The 14,845-nt window shown below is 48.4% G+C and overlaps 1 long non-coding RNA gene across 1 annotated transcript; it reads left to right on the forward strand.

Annotated features, from left to right (window-relative positions):
• Positions 1-5,294: 5,294 nt before the first annotated feature.
• LOC128332168 (uncharacterized) lies at positions 5,295-13,099 on the forward strand. The gene is made up of 3 exons (XR_008310593.1): positions 5,295-5,327; positions 9,362-9,584; positions 12,913-13,099. It is a non-coding gene; the product is annotated as an uncharacterized LOC128332168 (long non-coding RNA).
• The last annotated feature ends 1,746 nt before the right edge of the window (positions 13,100-14,845 follow it).

Here is a 14,845-nt window from a genome sequence, read left to right on the forward strand (position 1 = left end):
TGCTCATCGCAGTGGCGATCATGTGGGTGGGGAGATGAATGGCAAGGTTGGGAGGGAATGGAGGTGATGAGGTGAAACCATCTGCTGGCCATTTGCTACCAATCTGTGATGTGAATGGAGGTTGTTACCATTTCTCTGTGATGCATTCGGATGATGTCACTAACCATCACACAATTACACAGCACCATCTGCTGGCCATTTGCTACCAATCTCTGATGGTCTCAAAAGACTTGATTCCCATCATGGATTGGTAGCAAATGGTCAGCAGGTAATGCTGTCAAATTTCACAATGGCCAACAAACCCGTCAGATCACCCCTTGGAGAAATTGTGTAAACTTCCATTTTCAAATAGAGTTGTTCTCTCTTTGGCAATATACCCCATGTCTTGCATTCAGGAGAGTCCAGGCTTAATCTCTAGCCTCTTAGTTAAGGCTTCAGGGCTGAGAGCAGCTGTAAAAAGGAGTAGAGAGTACTGGGCTGAATGGACCAATGTTTGACTTGGTAGAAGACAATTGCATATGTCCATATGAGAGCAAGTTCAATAGAGAGCAGTACAAGTGGTGTTTTTTATTCTGAGCGGGGTGGGGGGAGAAAAAGGTAGAAAGACAAAAAAGCCTGTTTTCCCTTTCCCTTTCCTTTGTCCCACCTTGCAGATTGAAAGCCAGGGAATCTCAGAATATGGCTATGGCAAAAGGCTGTTTGCTATTTCAGTGACTGCAGTGATAACGATGATCATGGCAGTAATTTGCCTGTTTGAGGTAAGCTAAAATGCATTTTTAAGTTGGATTTATGAACTGCCATATCCAAGGGCTTGGGGTGGGAAGCGAATGTCCCACAAAGACACAGTCCCCCCCAACTGAGGAAGAACTACTTTCACACGGGATATGCCAAATACCCATGCTTTTTAGAGAGCTTTCATTTGAGCCAGAGTTCATCCTGCCTCTACCTCTGGTGAACTCAGCTGCTGTTTCTAATCCCAGAGCTCGGACCTGAAGCGTGCAAAGACTGCAGGGTCTCTGAGCACGTTCAGTGTCTTTCCCTCACCCCTGAATACACACAGGCATTTCCTCACAACAGGGATTAGAGTTGGAAGATCCAATCAACAATGAGCTCCAACACCTCTCTTTTTTAGGAGCACTATCATGACAGGAATGCTAACAAACCAATTTCTTGGTTGACCACCCAAATCATTGGCTCTGGCCAGCTGCAGGAAATCTTTACGTGGTGGTTGGTTGCTCATGGTCTTTCCTCTCTTTTTCTTGACAAACAGATCTGTTCTCAGCTTTCTGCAATTAAGGATGGCACCCCTCAAAGGAAATGGTAAGCCTTGCTCAGGAATGCCTGGTCTTCTGTGATTCTGCAGTCTTGGGACTCTACGCACAGGACCTGGTCTCAAGCTCAGGATTTGGGTGTCCACTTCCATGTTAAAAAAAGAAAACCATTTTTTAGGCCTTAAGGCAGTGGATGAAAAGTTGAAAGGATGCAAACAGTGTCTGTCAGATCCTCCAGTGTTCAGTGGGCAGAACTTCTGTGTGCTGCAGAAGTCTCTGGCCATGTTCTTCAGCTACCCACACACTCCCAGACTTCATATTCCAAAACCTCTCCTCCTAGTGTCATTATGCCTTCTCCATTTTTGACATTTCAGGGTACAAATCTATCCCATGTGCCCCATTTGCACAACCCTTTTCATGTAGGGGAAAATTGGTACGCCAGCTGTGACTACCACTAAAAAACACATATCACCCATTTCTTTGAGAGAACGTTTCATTCAGTTTGTTCCATTCTCTCCCTCCTCCATCTCCCCTGCTAACTTGGCAAAGAGGCACCTTTTAACATGATGGTTCTCTTTATTTAGCAGGGGGAGAGTAACTGGCCCTATCCACCCCCAGCACAGTGCCTCCAGTGACTGTAGCTGGTCTTTGTCTTATGTTTCTTTTAGATGGTGAGCCTTTTGGGGATAGGGATCTATCTTATTTGTTTGTTCTATCTCTGCGTAAACCGCCCTGAGCCATTTTTGGAAGGGCAGTATAGAAATCCAATGAATAATAACTAAATAAATAAGCATTCCAAGGCAATGATCAGGCCTGGGTGTCAATTTCTTCTTTTTATTCTCATTCAAAGGCCCTTTCTAGGCAGAAAGAAGAAAGGTGCAAAACAGGTAAGGAGATAGCTTATGTTCTCCCATCGTCAACAGAGATATGGATTTTCTGGAAACCTTTGTTGGCAATTCATCTGAAAAAATTTCCCAAGCAAATTTCTCCTCATTTGCTGAATATTTGTGGAGGTGGTTTTGCCCCAAAAGCCAATAAATACTGTAGAAATTTTCCTGATTCCCTAAATAGACTGAGATCTCATTTTGCAAGTTATTTGATCTGATTATGCAAGTTCTTGATTTAAAAAACCAACCACTCTACACCATCTTAACTTCCCTTCATTGTACCTCATATGATTTTCAAGTATCCAAACAGAAATTTTAGAAATAGACATTTTTGTCCTCACCACAGCAGTATTCTTCACTTGACCTTTTTTCTGAAGGAGGCGATCTTCCATTCACTTTTCTGTGAAAGTGAATGTTATGTCCACTTAGAAACTATTTGATGACGAGAACTAAAGCTGCTCCTTGTCCCCGCGATGAAGACTCCTCCTCCTGCCCACAGAGGCACATTTCTTCCTCTGTATGGCCCCAATCTGGGTTCTTCCCTTTGGCATTCTAATGTCAAGAAATGGTGGGCATTACTATCATATATCCAGGATGTTTTCTAGACGGCAGTCAAAGATGCTCTGTATAGAACTTGCAAATCAATACAAGCTGAGAGTTTACAGAGAATCCAGACCCTCCCCAAGATTGGTGCTGATTTTTCTCCTGGGATCTGATGGGGAGGTCACGTGGGGAAAAGGCCCTTGGTGCAATGTTTGCTGCACCCCCCTGTTGGCCACTCCTTGCTTTTGGTGATTAGCTCACATTCACCAGCAAATGAATTTGAAAAGGGGTGGGTTAATAACGAGAAGCAAGAGGTGGCCAGCAGGGGGCGCAGTGAAAATCGCACCAGCAGCCTCCTTCCCATGTGACCTCCCCATCAGATGCCAGAAGAAAAAAGCAACCATCTGCAGGAGGCTCTGGATTCTCTGTGCACTCTCAGCTGATATTCATTGGCAAGCTCCGTTTGTAGCATATTTTACTGTCATCTAGAAAACCTCTAAATAATGGCATGATAGCCACCCCAAACCCTGAAGTTGGTTTGTTGTGACTCATTGTCACGAGATTGTGACCCACGGACCCCTTCTTCTGCTCAGTCTTCCAGTGCAGGTTCTCCAGTGCTCGGTAAGCCTCTTCGGCTCAAGGAGAGTGTGGATAAAGTCGGGGGAAAGAAACAGCATGATGAGGACTCCTCAGGAGACAAGGCTATATTCAGCCGGGAGAGGTATAAATGAAAGGAATATTCTCAGATCTGCATGGGTTACAGAACATCCTATCTCTGATTGCTCCCACACTAGCCCTTTCCTTCAGAATCACTCTCTTTCAGTCACTCACTTGTTACAGAGAATCTAGACGACGTCATTGCTAGCCTGTTGCGTTCCGATGTTTTCAGCATCCCCCTCCTGTCTTTCCTCCCCCCGGTGGACAGGCATTGCATTATTGAGGCACATGAGGAGTGGTTTGATGACAACGTGGTTGATTATGATGCTCTGCCATTTCCTGGCCCTGGTGGCCACTATATGTCCTGCAATGTCTCTTCCACAATTGTTTTTCAATAGAGGTTTGCCAGCTTTGAGGTGCTGATGTGGGAAGTTGCATTGAGGGACTCCTTGGGCAGCTTGGTATTGTTTTATTTTTTTGTTTTTTAAATGAAACCTTTCTCTAATGTGCAAGAACATAAATAAACTTGGGAAATGGAGGACAAAATGATGGGGTTGATAGGGTGGATTGCCATGCCTCTCTCCCACCATTTCCCAGAATGAGCCTGCAAATGAGCTTTTCCTGACTCCCGAACTCATGCTGAATTTAAACAGCTGCCCTCTGCATTAATCCCCTCCCTACATATATGTAGGAGTCCATGCCATCGAACTCAAGGGGATTGACTTCAATCTGAGTAGACGTTCGTGGGAATGGGCTGTGCTTAATATCCGCTTTCATAGCCTGGGCACTGTCCAGATTACATGCTAAAACCGTGTCACTACTGCCCCTTCAGTGTGCTTCCGTCCTGCCTGTGTTTTGGCATCGCGGTCCCTGCGCTGTCAGCAAGGTGCCGCTCTCGTTTCTGATGTCCAGGGGCGTCCCGCTAATGAGGCAAAGGGAGACGAATGCCTCCTGGCCCACAGCCTCGGAGGGCCCCCCGGCCAGTCCTGGCTCTCTCCATTCTGCCGTGCAGCATGCCTGCAAGGGAGCGCAAAGGCAGCTGCCTGCCTGCCTGCCATTGCTCTCCCTGCTTCCTCGCCCATGCAGCGTGCCTGCGAGAGCGAGAGGGAGCTGCTGGGAGCCCGAGGTCATGGAAGGCGGGAGAGAAGCAAACTTCCCCTTGGCGAAGCTTCCTCCTCCCCGACAGGCTGAGGTCGCCGAGAAGAATGGTTTGGATCGCTGCTGAGCTCTGTCCTGCTGTTGCGGGAGGGGGGCGATTCTATCTGCCTTCTATTGCCCAGGCTGGATCTGGAGCTGGAAGAGGGCGGGAGACACTGTCGAGAAGACAAGAACAATTAAGCCCCCACCCCGTTCATGTTGTTTTGCCCTGGTATTCTCTTCGCTTCAAGAGACAGTTAATGGCTTCCCCATTGGAACAGTTTGCCTGTCATTCACCTGTAAAGCTGAATCAAATGTGGGACTTCGGCACTGGGCATAGATCTTTGTGCCCTCCCCCTGGCTTGTAGAAGCCGGAGGAATTGTGCAAACCTGGGAAGACATGATGCCATACTCTTTCATGTACGTCATTGATTCCTGTTGCAGGATTTCGCCTTACTTAGCACACCATTTGGATTTGCTCTTTCTAAAAGTGTAGCCAGTACCCTGTTCTCGATACAAGCGGTTCATTGCTAAGGCTCTCTCTTTTCGACCACTAACACAATCTTGGCCATGATGCGAACCACTTTTGCAGGGCAAATTGGTGCAGTGTCGCTGTGCCAATACAGCCAGGTTCATAACAGCCAAACAGTCTTGGAGACATGATACCCAGTTGTGAAACCATTGGAGACCCTATTACTGCTCTGCAAGCGCCACATAACTTTGGCTCTTCTCTCTTTGTCAGAGTGCCACCAGCGCCACCAAGCCCGCCAGGTCCACCAAGCCCGCCAGCGGGAGTACAATCGCCTCCAAGAAGGCCCAGCTCAAGAAGAATGTAAGTAATGGTTGTATTCTATCCAATGAGGCTATTCTCATGATGGAGGAAAACCGGGCGAAAGGAGCCCAGCCCTGTTTTCCATCCTCGTGAGACCCACCAGGCTTGCGGGTGAGCCCAGTGATTCTCTGGCAGCTAGCCCGCCAATGTAGCCCTCCTTTCAACCCAGCTGAGTGAGTGCTCCACTAACCCGGGTTTTCTGATCGTGTGGCGCCTTGGCATGGCTCCGTGCCACAGCCACACACCAGGAGACCTCCGCTGGGAGGCTCAAACAAGCCTTCTGATCCCGGGAGTCTCCCCAGGATTCCTCCATACACTCGCGTGGGTCATCCTGCTAACAAGCAGAAGGTTGCTGGTTCGAATCCCCGCAGGTACTATATGGGGCAGCAGCAATATAGGAAGTTGCTGAAAAGGCATCATCTCATACGGCGTGGTAGGAGGCAATGGTACACCCCTCCTGTATTTTAGCCAAAGTAAACCCCAGGACACTGTGGACTCCAGAAGTCGAAATCGACTTGACGGCACACTTTACTTTACTTTTATTTTTGTGAGACTGCTCCCCTGTTCTTTACCTTTTGAATGCCATTTTGAATACATTTTGAATGCCAAATCACTACTTTGGGGGCAAATGGCCGCTTTGGTATGGTGGGGCGAATTTTCACATGGATAGAGCACAGTAGGAAAGTCTTGACTCTGCCCCTCGCTGCACAACACATTCCCAGATTGGGGCCCCCTGTGACTGAGAGTCCAAAGGGTCTGCTTCCAGGTTGCACTTGTCTTCTAATGATGGCTCTCAGGTCATGTGCAGGTTGGCCATCATTTGGTCACCAGGGTGCTTTCCAGATTGTGAGCCGTGCACCGCAAAAAGCGGTGTAAACTGCAACGTTTTGTGGTGCCAAATTCAAACGACATTAGAGAGCCATTATAAGGGGGAAAGCCTCCTACAATGGGCAGACACAGCTATTATTTTATTTTATTTTTGCAATGCAGATGCAACATTATAGGGCTGTGACACAGCAATAAAATCCAAAAGGCGGTGTCAGAAATAGGAAAGGCACCTTCCTTACAACACAGGGGCTGTGATGTCAAAACACAGGCTCCACAGAAGCACACTTAAGGGACCCTTTGTGACAGTGTGATAGCGTGCAATCTGGAAAGCGCCCTGTTCACACACTTGGAATCAGTTCTGCATTTCAAGCATAATGACAGCAAAGGCTTCTGCTTGCAGAATAACAGTCCCGCTTAAGTGCCCTGCTCTTCGCCGGCCAGATGCCACTTCACCTGCCAGCCACTCCTGGCTCCCCGCCACCCTCCCTCCCTGTCTCCGTGACCTCCTTCGCTCTTCCCCATTGGGGATGGGTTTTTGAACTGCAGGTTCAGCAGTGAGGAGGGTGAAAAGGGAGCTGGTTCCTCCCACACTGCTGATCTGCAGTTCAAAGTCCCTCCGCATGGCAGTGAAGAGGAATGGGTGCATGAAAGAGGCAGTTCTGGCCTTGTCCCCGGATGCTGCCGTCAGTGTCAAGGGTGTGGCCAGCAGCGCATGGACCTCACCTCGGGCAGCATCGGCACTGGAGCTGACACTGGATCTAGCGCTACAGCTGAGCGACTTTGAAAAAGCTTCTGTCTTTGAGAAGTAATTGCCAAGTGATGACCAAATGACGAGGGAGGAGAAGAATGCCGCCTCGAACCCCATTAAGTTTCTGAACTAGAGGGACCAATGGTCTGACTCAGTGGAAGGCAACTTCCTATGTAACTATGTTTAGGCCTCTCTTTAAGAGGGAGGAGAGGGCGCAGTGGGAAGGCACCGCAGCCAATTGAATGGAAAAGAGTGGCTGACATCCCGAGCAGCAAGAGGCTGCTGCTAACTCATCCAGAACGTTCCCAAGCAGCAGAGTGTGCATGCAGCAGGAGGGAGGAGCGATGTTCACTGTTCTCCCTGCCTCTGTCAGTATCCGTTGCCTTGCAAAAAGAGGTCCCTGAGGGATTTCTGGAAGGATGTACTTTCCGGATTGTAGGTATGTCTCAACGTTGAGATTCATATTTCAAAACACTTGATGGACATTCTGCCATCCATGGATGTCTCTCCCTCATGTGACTTCTGAACCTTGCTGAGAAGTAAAGTGTGCCGCCAAGTCAGTGTTGACTCCTGGCAAGCCCAGGGGCACAATTCCAGTGCTTGCCCTAGGCGCTCTTTGCCCTAGATACGCCCCTGGGGGAGGGGAGCAATTCTGGCTGCTCTTTCCTGCCCCCATCAGTGCTCTTTACCTTCCTATGACGAATCTGTATGCAGTTGATGCAAGAATGCAGCCAGCCAGCAGGGCAGGCAGACGCTGTGTGGCCTGCTGGGCAACAAACAGCAGCACACAAACTACGGAACAGCAGCATGAAAACACCCAGCGGTTGCTGCTGCGAGTCTCCCTGCCACGTGGACCCTGCTTGGTGCGGGTGGCCCAGACAGCTCTCGGGCCTGGCCTGCGCTCTCCACCATCCAATGGGAGCACCCACCTGCCGCCCCCGTCCCACGCTGCCCAGAGATCTCGTGTGAGTGTGCTGCTGCAGCCTGTGCGAGTGAGTGGGGGGGGTTCGGGTGCCACTGGTCCGCTCGCCGGCCACCTGGGATCCGGAGATACCGGGACCCCCCAGCGGCGCCCGCTGGTTGAATCTTGTGATGGTGGGGCATGGAAATTATGCCCCCTTCAGGGGGCGCCCAGAGCACGTGCCCTGGCTGCCCCACCCTGGATCCGCCTCTGCCCTCCGCTCCGGAACAATCTGGCTGAGTTAGGAGCAGATTTTCTGGTTGCTGCTCTGGATATCAGCCTGTAATAAATTTAAGGTGGCGATGATGATGATGATGATGATGATGATGATGATGATGACGATAACGATGATGGTGATGAACAACTTTGTTAGCTATCCCATAACAAATTGTTGTCTGGACGGCTGACAACATGAAATTAAAACATGAAATGAAAACATACAAGACATTAAATCATAAGAGACCAAAAGGGGCAGGGGTGGGGGTGGGGAGAGGAAATACAAAATGCAATACAAAGACATTTTAAAACTCTTTAAAAATCAGTTTTAAAAAATCAAATTTGAAAATCAAAATTTTAAAAGCCCGACAGAACAAAAAGGTCTTTAGGTGGCATCTAAAAGAACAAAGTGAGGAAGCCAGGCGAAGCTCACTCAGGAAGCTATTCCATAAATGGTGTGTCACCACCCAAAAGGCCCTCTCCCTAGTAGCCACCCACTTCACCTCCTTTGGCAAGGGCACTCAGAGGAGGGCCTCTGAAGAAGAACTTAAGGTCCTGTTTGGGACATATGAAGCTAGGCACTTTGAACTTTGGGGCCGAAGTCCAGGGCCTCCACCAGTGTTCTCTCTAACAGGGATTCCCAGATGTTGTTGACCACAGCTCCCAGAATCCCCAGCCAAAGGCCATTGCAGCCAAAGGGTATTGCTGGGAGTTGTAGTGAACAGTATCTGGAAATCCCTGCTAGAGGCAACACTGGCCTCCACACCCCTTGGGGGCCCCCAAATCCTTTTTAGTTTGTTTTGGGTGGTGTGGTCTCCACTGGCCCTCAATGGACCAGGCACTCAAGTATAACTGTGACCTGTTTCAGCTGCTTTAGAGACAGAGGGGGGAGTGGTGGGGGGAGATATGTGGGATGGGAATATGTTAAGTTGTGTGTTGAAACATTTCTGCTAGTGCATATCTGCATAAGTATATCTGTTTTATATTCTTACATTCTTTTGAGTTTAGTTGCTGTTTGTGCCCTCAAGAACCCACGTATTAAAAATATTGCATGTGTGTATGTGTGTGTAGGGGCATGATGCTTAATTTGCAGGGTGGGGTGCTCCAGAAACCTTTAGGTCCAGGCTCCAAAATTACCTAGGTGCACCTTTGCCTCTGATAGAGCACAGACTGTTTGGAGTAAAGGTGTATCTGGTTGGTTTGTGTAGTGCTGTAAGCAAATGTGCTCAGGCTGGCCTAGATGCAGCAGATTCTCTTTAATGTCTGTTTTCATTCTGTCAGGTCCACAACACCACCCCTGTTTGAACCTCCATCTGCACCTCCATCCACACCTCCATCCGTATATCAGTCTGTACCTCCATCTGCACCTCCATCCTCACCTCCATCCGTACATCATTCTATAGCTCCATCTGCACCTCCACCTGTACCTCTATCTGCACCTCCATCCGCACTTCCATCCGTACATCAGGCCGTTCCTCCATCTGCACCTCCGCCTTTAAATGCGGTAAGTAAATGTAGAGTAATCTGGGCCTGCTTCTTCCTTTCATTAACCTCGTCATTTTAGAGCTGGTCTGTAAGACAGCCTAGTACAAAGTACGATTGTCAGATACATTTTTTTCAAGGTAGCTAATTTGCACAACCTTTTACTCATACCAGTTTACTCTACCCTACATGAACCATCTACTCCCCCTTTGAGCAGACTTAATATAGGATGCTCTGCATGCATTGCAATATACTTAGGCTTAAAACAATCACAAATGAATCAGTTCCCACTAAGACATAGTCAGAAAAGAAATGGAATCTCTGCTTGTTAAAGGTGGGCCAGAGAAAGTTGTTTTAAGTACTTCACCCACTCCCAGTCTCTTTCCGGGGCGTAGGATGGCTGGCAGCAACACTGGACAGGGAGGCGCCTGCCCTTTTCCTGGCAATGCTGCCAGGCCTGTTCCCCCGCCGCCCGACGAGGTCTCCTCTGCCAGCACCGGGTCTCCCTACACAGATACTGCTACTGCCGCTGCCTCCTCCTCTGATGGCAGGCTTGTCCCCGGCTGTGCTGTCTCCGGCCGGCCATACCCCTTCCACCCTGTGTCAGGACACCAATGCAGGAGGCGTTTCTGGGGCTGAGCAGCATGTGTGGCGCATCCAACTGGAGAGTGCATTCTGTGTTTGCCCAGCTGGGGGCTTCTTTGCCTTGCTTGACAGGGAGAGGAAGGAAGAACCCTACTGGGCCAGCGCAGAAAGCACTCGCCGACTGAATGGGCCATGCAGACACGTAATCAGGGTGGAGCAGGCAGGGCATGTGCCCTAGGCGCCAGTTGCAGGGGAGCGCCAAGTGCTTGCCATGCCCCGCACCCAACCACCACAGTTGTGTGTGTTTTTTTCAGGGTTGGTTTGTTTTGTTTTGGAAAATCCCCCCCCTGCTGGGTGCCTGCTGCCACCCCCACTCATGCATTCGCGCAAGTCGCACAACAGAAATCTGAGTCCCGGCGGAGAGCCTGCACCCCTGCCCCTACCCCCCCAGAGCACTGACTTTCCGATTATTTTTAGGGAGCGTTTGCTGCCTTAAAGCATCTATTCCGCTTTCTCTTCCTCCAGAGGGGGAAAATAGATGCTTTCAGGCAGCAAGCCTGCCCTGAAATGAGACTGAAGAGCTCTCTTCAACTCTTTAGAGCTCAAGGCCACACCCCTTTGCATGTGATGTCATCATGTGATACTTCACATGCAAAAGGGCGTGGCCTAGAGCTCTAAAGAGCCGGAGGGAGCTCTTCAGTCTCATTTCAGCGTAGGCTTGGTGCGTGAAAGCACCTCTTCATTCCAAGGTGTGCTCCTTATTCAGTAAACAAAATTTTGCAGGCAACCCCTCTCCCCATCCAGCTCAAATCCAATCTTCCTTTCTTTGGCTGGGCTTTTCTCTGTGCTCTGTTGTTGGAGGGGGTTAGAGGGGAGGAGTGCGGAAGAGAGTAGGTACTTAGCTGTGCTGGTTTGCCCTTCCAGCAGCTCATGGGTAATAGCTTTGCTGTCTGCTTTCGTGGAATAGGGATTTGCAAAAATAAATTGCTTTGAATTATTTTGTAGAAGGCATAACTCTTATGCGATTAGTTGTCATGGTTCATCTTTAGTGATTTATTATAAAACTGTATTTAGTTTTTTGCACTGGGTGTTTTCTGTGTTTGTCCAGACAGTCAACAGTTGATGGTGACATGCTAGTGGGCTTTTTTCTTCTTCATTCCACAGATTAGCTGTAGAAACAGTCTCAGGGCTAAGATGTGCCTTCTACAACAGACACATGTAATACTCTCTCGGGTGTGGGTGGTTGTGATTCGAATTACACATGGCCACTGGCAGTTGCGAGTTTCAGCAGAGAAATGGGTGGAGTGTTTTTTACCTCTGGCTGCTTTTTTCTCACATGGATGGAAAAGGAGCCTTGAGAGGGCAACATTAAGGAGGAAAAAAATAACTGCTGGGGGGAAATATCATGATCCTTTGCTTTTTGTCCCTTTGCTCAGACAAATAGTTTTTCACTAGCTGATTTTAATTAAAAAAGCAAAACAGTTGCGGTGACTGGTACCTCCATCTATTGCATAATGTTGATTTGCCTCACTGTTCCACTGTAGTGCTGTTAGTGCAACTAACCGTTCTCAGCGTGCAACTGTTGACACTTATAGATGCTCTGCAATGCTTTCTTCTTTCCTTTTGGATTGTAGCACTGTGTTCTGCTTCCTCCTGTTGTGGTCCAGGCCTGATTTATATACTGAATATGCTCATTAGCTAGCATACAAAATGAGGCCTGTCTCATAGTGTCACCAAGTGACCAAGTTCTTTTATATAGTGACCATGTAGGATCTGGACGCAAGGAAGAAAGGAGATCAAACCAAACCTAAATGATTCAATGGGCTTTATTGAGTATAAAAGAATAACAACATCAATCTAACTGAACAGAAAGCAGAACATTCTATCAATATTACTAACAGTATTTCAACCCTAACCAGCAACAATATTCACCCAGTGTGCCTAACTAACACATGTGTGTGTATTAAATCTTCCTAGAGCCTAATACAACTCAGATAGAGATGGAAAAAGGGGGGGGGGGTTAAGGAAGGCTGAGGACTGGCATGGTTTGGGGAGATCAGGAATTAGTAGAGGGACGAGGGGAAAGGAGAAGAAGGGGAAAGGATGGGAGGATCCAAGGCTTGTAGAGGCAGCATATTACCAGGATCAGAGGCTTGAGAGCATTGGATCTTTCAGCTGAAGGAGAAAAGCTGTTGGCTGGAGACAAGAGCTTTTGGATCAAGCATGCAGTTTGCTCAGAGCATGTCTGAGAGTCAGAGCACCATGGCTGGGGAAGTCTTGACTTCTCATTGCGCAGTGGAAGTCACAGACAGTTCCTGTCCATGGCCAGAGTTCCTGCCTCTAGCCCTACGGCTTGGGCAGCAAACCCTTGGATTGCTCATGAGCAGATCTTGCTTTTAGGCACAAGACTGCGTGGCACGTCTCGTACTCAAATTAGAATTGTATAAACCAGCCCACTATGAGGAATTACGGTTTTGCAATAATTTCAGTCCGTAGGAGACCAGGTTTAGAGCGGGAATGCTGCAAGACACCTTGTCTGTGTAGCTGCAATCCTGTCAAAGATCTGTGAGAGCCAGAATTGGGCTGTGCTGGCAAACCACAAAGCAAGGTTTGAAGGTTATGGAAAAGCAATTGTGAAAACCAGCCCACAGTTTCTAGTTTGCCATTGTAATGGCAACAAAGAAATGTCTCCCAGATTCACTGGGGGAAACCCAATTTACTGAGTGCATTTTAATTTAATGATTTTATCTACTTCATATTTTCAGAAGTTCGGGTGCAGGAAGCGAGGGGGGAGGAAGCGAAGATTGAAGAAGCGCTACTGAGCAGGGAGGAAGGTGATCTGTGAAACACCAACATTTGTTATTTTTGTAAATATGATTATTTTTGTATATTATTATTACTATTATTGTTATTCTTACTGTGATTATTATTATAATTAAAAAACACATTATTCTGAAAGACACACCTCTTCTTTTCCTCCATGGTCTCTGCAGCAAGAGTTCTGCTTATGTACAGAACAACATTTGGAAGCTTCGGAGGTTTTCTAGGGCATTCTGGTTCCTGCTCTGAAATGGGGACACCTGTGCACTGTGCGTGCCTCTAGGGCAGGAAGAATACTCCTTTCCCTCAGTTACCTGACAATCATAACTCTAGCAGCATAACTCTAGCAGCAGCAGGGGTAGATCCGCCTGAGGACTTGCTCACCCACCTTTCGCTGCCTCTGCTGCAGGCCCCCCCCCCTGACCCCACCAAACACTGCTTCTGGTAGTAACTTGTGAAAGGCTTTGGTGTACGGGCTTAAGGGGAGGAGGCTGCTTGGTGGCAGCAGTTTCTTGGCCAGCCCCCAGTTGCCAGTCTTGAAAGTGTTGGGAATTCTCTCTGGTAAGAGAATCCCTTTTTCATTACAGCAGAGTGCACAAAGGCACAACACAGCGGAATTTGGTTAGGCATGCGTGTATGCTGAGAGTAAAGTAACTTGGAGCCAGTTCATAGTTTCCAATCAATATAAAAGGCATTTATTAAAGAACTCCATTCTAGATAGGAAAGTGAGGAGTTAGGCTCTCTAATCTAGCTAGCTAGCTGGATACAGATGGATTCTGCATCTCTGCACACATGGTTCAGGGAGAGGAGCTTACATGTTCCAAGGTAGAAGGAAAAGGAAGAGAAGGGGGAGAGGAAGGAAGTGGCTGGAAGGAAAGAAGTGTCCCTGAGAGTAGCAATCTACATTCCAATGGGATAGTGTCAGAGCGGTAGAGAAGGGATGACCAGTGTCTTGACCCTCTAGCCCTCTGACTCACTAGTCTGTCCTCCACTGTCTTTGAGACAAGAGACTGTGCAAAGTCCTTCACTTCCAACAGAAAGGTGGCCAAGGTAATGAGAAAAGGCTGCCAACTAGGAAACAGTCTCCTCAACCTGTGCCCCTTGAAATGCTGTGGAGGGTGTGAGGCTGTCATAGCTTTCCTCAGGTGAGCAAGAACCTGGGTCTGCTCCTACTTGGCAGGGAGAAAGGCCCGGAAGAGTAAGCTGAGTTTAGATCAGGGATGCTCAAATCTGGTCCTCCTGCAGATGTTGGCTACAACTCCCATAATCCCTGTGTATTGGCTACTGTGCCTGGGGATTATGAGAGCTGTCATCCCAAAACAGCTGGGGGGCCTAAGTTGAGCAGGTCTGCCTTAGAGGTATCAACTGTTCACAACACCTCTGACCACTGGCAGAGTAATTTGTCCCTCAGAGTTATCCCATAGCGCCATGCCTTGACTTGCCCTGCTGCCACAGGATCAAAAGGAGAGCCTGGCACATGCTAAACATGAAACATGCTTTCTCGTGCTAGTTGGATAGGATTACATCATGCCAAGTCAGTAATAGACTGTCTGTTACCAGGGCTTTGTTTCTTCCCAGTTTCTGGCCCGCTGAGTGACTAACTTGAGCATAACAGAGTGGCACTGGAGACACATCTCGGTACTTGGAGCGCTGCCTGCAGGAATTTAGATTGTACAAGTTCCAGAGCACAATGTTTTGGAAGGGGACCAATTGGGCACCATCGAGCAGATAGTTAGTGACTGGGCTGTGAACAGTTCAAGGGCCGCTGATACATAATGGCCTCCTCTTGTCGGCAGGCATTTGAGAATGGCAGAGGCACTTCTCTGGACATTTAAAGCCAGGTGTTCTTTATGGCCTTTCCTAGAGCCACCAGAATGG

The sequence above is a fragment of the Hemicordylus capensis genome, chromosome 6, assembly GCF_027244095.1.
Source record: "Hemicordylus capensis ecotype Gifberg chromosome 6, rHemCap1.1.pri, whole genome shotgun sequence".
Taxonomy (NCBI): domain Eukaryota; kingdom Metazoa; phylum Chordata; class Lepidosauria; order Squamata; family Cordylidae; genus Hemicordylus; species Hemicordylus capensis.